Source organism: Argiope bruennichi, chromosome 3 (assembly GCF_947563725.1).
Source record: "Argiope bruennichi chromosome 3, qqArgBrue1.1, whole genome shotgun sequence".
Taxonomy (NCBI): Eukaryota; Metazoa; Arthropoda; class Arachnida; order Araneae; family Araneidae; genus Argiope; species Argiope bruennichi.
Genome location: NC_079153.1, coordinates 62,002,996 through 62,010,155, shown reverse-complemented (window position 1 = coordinate 62,010,155; position 7,160 = coordinate 62,002,996).

Sequence of the window (7,160 nt, the reverse complement as noted above, 5' to 3'; positions counted from 1 at the left end):
TAGAAAAATTAGCTATCTATTGAATTTTGCTCAAAATTCCTCTAAGAGAAGACTGTCTGTTTTCCGTCCGTGTACTTATTTGGTTTATCCTCAAAATTGTGTATTAAATTTTTGATTATCCATATTTTTGATCTATAAATGGATTGAACACCTATAGATTTTCTATATTTCAGTCATTGGAAGAGCATTCTTTTCCAAAAAGTAGTATTAATGATGTTTAGATAGATAATTTTTGGAATTCAAGAAACAACCATAAATTGGAATTCTTGAATTGCGTTTGCTTAGCTATTTCGACTGATGGCTGAAAGTCATAATTTTGCCAGAATAATTAGCTTATTAAACAACACAGGAAATGTAAAAGAATGCTTTATAAAGATAAGAGTTTTTTTAATACGTGTCAACGAAATTTCTTGACGTTGGAATCGATTCCGAATTAATGGGGATACGTGTCGAAAGTTTGGTTATACGCTATAGAAGATCGCCATCTGCCCAAAACAAACCATCGATAAAGAACTCTGTAAAATTTTTTTTGGAATATAAGGCAATATGTATCAATGCAAATTGCACGAAATTGCTTCATTGTTAGCATTTTTGCAATCATTGCAATCTTTACATGGATATAAATATTTTATTTGGTTTGCTTTAAGCTTAAGATATTCTACTTTGATAAATTCTGATATTCAAGACGCACTACATCTGGAATAGCACAGAGCAAAATCCTTTATTTTTCACAGGCGAGTCAATATTCTATTTAGAATCAATTAATCGCCGCTTCTTCATAAATTTAAAAAGTGAAATGAAAAACAATCCCAAGTTTCTGCGCAAAAGATTAGAAAATCATGCACATCAAATAATGGCATGAATAAGATAGATGGACAGAACGACCTGCATTTCAAGTCCAAAATGGTTAGAGTTTTGGCACAAGGCCCAAAAAAGAAATTTTGAATGTCTTGTTTTATTCTCTGTCGGTGCAACTGGTGATACGGTAATTATGATAAAGTTGTGCACTCACTGTTACATTACTCGTTTTTTGAAAATTAGCTTCTAGAGGAATGAATATGTTCATTTAACTTGAATTTAAAAGAGCATGTTCAATATATTCCAGTAAGACAGACTGAAATTAGCCAAACCTTACTTTTCAGTTCAATAGAAAGAAACTGCTGTTGTATGGAAATGGAAAAGAATGGGTCATAATTTACAGTGTCATTTTGGAAATTCCAAGTAACGTCGATGCAAAGCTATGTTAGCCGTTCAAGGAGAACTCTGCCCGCTTGTGTGGCGAGGAAGTTTGGAGAGGGCGGCGCCAGATCAGGTGTCTTCCTCGTCATATGAGCGCTAACTACACTCTCGAATAACTCCAGTTTTATGATATCTCATGAAATTACAAGGGAAAAAATTGTTTACATTTTTAAATACCAAATATGTAATTTTTTTAACTATTATTGGATTTAAGACAGTCTTTTATCTATTGAATTGACTAAAATTATTTTTCTAATTCACACTTTTTTGTGCCATATCTTTTAGGACAACTTAGAAGCATCAGTTTTTCTCTCTCCTAAAGATGACAAGAATATTCGTAAGTCTTTTAGAAAGTGAATAATCTTTAAATTTTTTTGAGAACTATTTAATATTTTCTTTATGTTATCTTGTAAAGACGATAATTAAAGTATTTTTTTTCTTTTTAAGATTTGAATCGGTATATATGTGGCACAAAAGATGATAAACTCAATTAGCTCCGTAAAGAGAATATTCATCTCAAAAGCGGTGGAAAGAGTACTGATAATGGCGGCTCAAATTCTTATTTTCCTATGATTCTCTTATTATTGAAGATAAGATAATGATTTAAATTAGGCGAATTATGACTTTAACCTTTAAAGAGCCATTTTTTTCTAGTCATATTATGTTAAAATATTTTTAGGCTTGAAATTAGAATAAGAAAAGGGATTCATTTAGCTTATTAGATAAATTTAATTTGATTAGTTAATTAATTTGGTTAATTAATAATTAAGTAACTAATCAAGACACACCATTTTGTCTGAGATAAAGAACTGAAGCATCTAAGTTTCTGACTTACTAAAAAAATTTGTCAGAACTTATGCCAACCTACATAATTTTATACAAAGATTGATAAATTTGGTGGGAAGCATACTTCCCATGGCCCTAGAAAGGGTAAATATAACAAATCATTTTTTCAATGAAAATTTTTTGAATAGTAGCAACTACTTAAAAATTCGCTATTAAAAACCGAACTTCCTTATTTAATTGTAACTATTTTTTAATTTTTGTTTGTAATATCTTTTTGGAAATTTCTTATCGATTACATTGGCTTCCACGCTTTTTCATTCTTATAGTGCCATGCCTTATGAAACTACAAGAGGATACGCAAATAATAAGAAATTTGATTCTCCTTATATATACGGCAGGCATCCAACTTCAGCTTACATTTTAGTGGCATAAATTTTATTTTAATTTAATATTTACTCTTAAATATCATTATTTTCCGATCCATTAAAAAAAAAAACATATTCCAGGATTATGTAATCATTGATGAACAGACGAAGCATCTTTTCATCCGCTATTTTGTTTAGTTTTTCTAGGAAAAATAATATTCCTCAAAGATTGTGAAAACCCTTCAAAGCAAATAAACGTAAGAAACTGTCTCTTTCGGTCGAAAATGAATGTTAATAATGTTACTTTAATTTATATAAATTCGCGTTACAATGCTTAATAAGAATTCAGAAACAAGATACCCAGAAAATAATCAAATTAAAAATATGGTAAATAGAGTTCTTGTTATTACTGCTTATTATAAGGCCTATATAATGTAAATAATAATATCTTTCCTTTAATAAAATGCATTACAGAAATAGTCTGTCAGTTAATCAAAGCATTATAAGAAAAACATATTTATAATGTGCATTTCTAAATTTTCGTGCTGCCATCTAGTGAAGCTATTTAGAACCAAAGTAATGATGTATTTTCGCAAATTAATATTAATCATGTATCAATGAGAATTTAATGTGTCGACATATTGAATTTCGGAAGTCCATAAAAAAGAATAATATTTAGATGAAACGTATATAATATCCCAGAGGGGGCAATAATAAATTTGGTAAATAAAATACTAGAAAAAAGTATTCTAAAAGATCTTCACCCAATGCCTTTCAGGCGGATACTTCTGTAAGCATGCTGTTTGTATGGGTAGTAGCAAACTTCATCATATTTCCATTAATACTAATCTAAACCCAGTATGAGCTTGATTCAACAAAATACTAAAAATATTTTATATATCTAAATTATTTTGTTAAACTATACCAACTGCAAACAAATAATTTTTTTATTACATACATTTTTAAAGCCGCATTGCTTGAAATTTCTTCGACGAAAAAAAAAAATTATTTTTGAGAGGAAGAAATAGAAATAACGAATATCAAAGAGCTTTTCAAAAATAAACAATTGACTGAATCATGCTAAAGCCGTAAATAAACTAGCAGAAGTGATTTCCCCAAAATTTTTTCGCATATTCTCTAATAAAGGTGTTATCCCACGAAATGCTTTGCATAGCATTTGCGTACTATAATTACGAAATATTAACCTTTGGCGTGAATTTAGAATTTTTACTGAATCTATTATATTATCCTTGGCGAGTATTTTGAAGATTAATCCTTTAGATGCGACTAATAGTATCCGAAAATCGAATTTGCATTTCAGATGCGTGTTTCCCAACCGATTGAACTGAAAATTTCACACAAAATCCCATACCAATTTTGATATATTTCACTGCGTTTTTGAACTACCGCGTTTACGCGTTTTTGAAACAACGGATCGACAGACGGACAGCCCCTTGTTAGATTTGGCTCAAAATTTGAAAAGTGTCTACATTATAGATGATAAATTGTGATTGATATAGATGCGTATTTTATCTTTTTAGATTTTTTACTTTTGTAATATTATTAAGTTATATTTGAATAGTCGAACAGAGAGATTTTCTCTGAACGGATTTTGTTCAAAATTTGATGGAAATTTACAAATTTGATGTAAAGACGGAATACCAATCATTCATCCGTCTAAATCGAAGAGTTTTTGAGTTTTCTTTGTCACCGAGAGACAAGCGGACAAATGTGTTTATAGAATTCAGGATGGTCTAAAACTTGAAGATTCGAGAAAATGTCGAGTTGAAATTTTTTGACAATACTTTGTCTATACTATGTATACGAGGAAGTAAAAAGGACAGCGTAAAATTTGAAAAAATTAAATTAGTAGCTGCTATTTTCCCACATACGAAGTTGTAGTGAATAGCATATAAGCCAGTTAACAGCTACGCTACACAAGCAATTACTTTTGTATTGTGGTCATGTTACTAGACTGCGAACCACAAGATCTCAGGTTCTATCCTCGCTCATCACAATACGCCACAAAGTATATGATGAAAATGTTTTGTAAACAAAATCACATTTTAGATGTCCTAAGGGCCAAAAATTTAATTTTTTGAATTTTGTTCACCTGTCACTCTGCCTATCTGTAAAAACAATATAGATCAGGAACTCTACAAATATAAACGAATAAATTTTGGTATGTAGTAGTGTTCAAAATTTGTAGATCTCTGCCAAATTTTGAACGAAATCCATTCATAAAAACGTTTTTCAATCTATCTGTCAGAGTGAATGTGATTACCATATTTCAAAAACACACACAGCTATATAGATGGAGTTTTGTAAATAGAATTTTCATTAAAAATTATCGAAATGTATTTTAGACAAAATCTTTCAAACGACTTCCCGCGTTTCGATCTGTATACTCGCGTGTATATGAAAACGATAACTCAAAGACATTTCTATTCAGAAAAATAAAATTTGATATGAAAGTAAAGCATCCAAAATGCATACTCAGTATTCTTCACTATGATATGAAGCACAAAACGCGCCATCTGCATCACCATAAATGGAAGTCGGCTGCAGGGGGGGGGGCACATTCAAGCTTATAGACTTCTGTGATTAAAGTTTTACTGTCTATCTTCCTATACACAATGCCCTTCTCAATTCATTCAGGAGACGATAAACAGATAGAAGATAAACAGAATAAAGGATAGTAGATCGCATAAAACGAGGGGAAATTCGTCCTGAGTTTAGTTTTATTTTATAATTTGATAACCAGTGTAAAATCAGTGGTAGGGGTCTCCCAAAACTTTCTCACATTCTCTAATAAACTTATCATGCCAGAGAAAGCCTTGCGTGACACTGGCGCACAATAGTTACGAAATCTTGGAGTTTAGCATTTTTACTGAATCTATCGTGTCATCCTTGGTTAGTTATTTCGCGATTAATCCCTAATATGTCTTAATAGTATTCAAAAATCGAATTTGTGTTTTAGATACGTTTTTTAACAACTGATTGAAACAAAAATTTGAAAGTACAGATTAACAGACAGACAGCCCATAGTTGGATTTGGCTCAAAATTTGGCAGGCGTTTGCAGATATACAAATACACTATAGATGTTAATACAAATACACTATAGATGTTAATTCGGCCATCGAATTTTATTTGTCTATCTTTTTTTTTTTCATTTTATAATTATCGTGTTAACATGTATTAGAACAGCCAGACAGACGAACTTCCTCTGAAGAGATGTTACTCAAAATTTGATAGAAATCATCGAATTTGGATTAAAGACCGTATACAAGATTTCAACTATCTAGCTCAAACATTTTTGAGTTAGCACAGGCAGAGAGACATTTTCTAAAAATGCATTTTTCCAACTCAGTGAAGTATAAAATATGGAGATTCGTCGAAATCTCGATTTCCTTTTTTTTTAATGATTATTATATTTTCTTGATACTACGTATACGAGAAAGTAAAATGAAGCAAACGTTTAAAAACAGAAATGCACCCGACGTTCACAGGACTCTTTTTATTATACAGACGCTCTTTAGTAGTTGTAAAAAAAAATAAAAATCGCAATGAAAATCATTAAAATTTGTATTAAAAATCCATAAACAAAGAAGAAGGAATTTTTTTCTCTGCGAAGAAATAAGTTTTTGTCTTTGTCACCTTCCTCAAAGAGGGCCGTGTGGCCTGGTGGTAAGGTCTCGGCTCCTGAGCTGTAGGGTTTCAGGTTCGAGACCCGATTCCAGAGAAGAACCGTCGTATAAGGGGGTCTGTAGCACGTTAAACACGTCAAGACCAAACGTCCTCCCGCTGGTGTGGAGAGGAGGGCGCCAGCTCAGGTGTCGTCCTCGTCATCTGATCGCGGTTCAAAATTACGAGGTCAGTCCCAAAATATCCCTAGTGTTGTTTGAAACGGGGCGTTATTATAACTAACCTAACCTAACCTTCCTCAAAGTGTTGATGCAATTCATTCTTGATGCATCTTGATGCAATTCATTTTATACATCTGACTGTCTGTCTGTGACAAAGATAACTCAAAACCGCTTTGCGCTAGACGGATGAAATTTGGCATATGGTGTTTGTAGAAAATTTGAAAAACTATCAAATTTTGTCAAACTCCATTCAGAGGAAATCTTATGTGTCCGGCTCCTCGAATGCAAGCTAAATCGATAACGACTAAATGAAGACAGCTAGATGATACACAGGTAAATTCGGTACACAAATTTAACTTTTATAGTGTAATTTTTATCAAATTTTGAAATCAAATTTCCAACCTATCAAATTTTGAAACAAATCCAGCAAGAGATTGATTATCTGTCCACTTGCACTTTTAGAAACACGTAACCGCGGCAACTCCAAAATGCAATGACTTACATATATCAAATTTGATATGGAATTTTGTAACTGCAAGTGAAGCTTGCAGCTTTGCGTCAACTTTTTATTTCAATAGGTTGTAAAGAACTCATCTAAAACTGAAATTCGATTTTCGGATACTAATCATAGCATGCCGGGGATTAATCGCCTCAAAAACTCAACCAAGGATCATACGATAGATTCAGTAAAATTACTAAACTCGCTTCAAAGGTCAATATTTATAATTATTGTAAGCCAATACCATGCAAGGCATTCTCTGCGCTAGCAATTTTATTAGAATATATGAGAGAAAGATTTTGGGAGACCATTCCACTAATTTATTTAAATATGCATAGATTTCGACTAGAAGAGGCAAAAATAGTGTTTTAAAATTCAATTGCGTATATAAAACCTAGAACTGT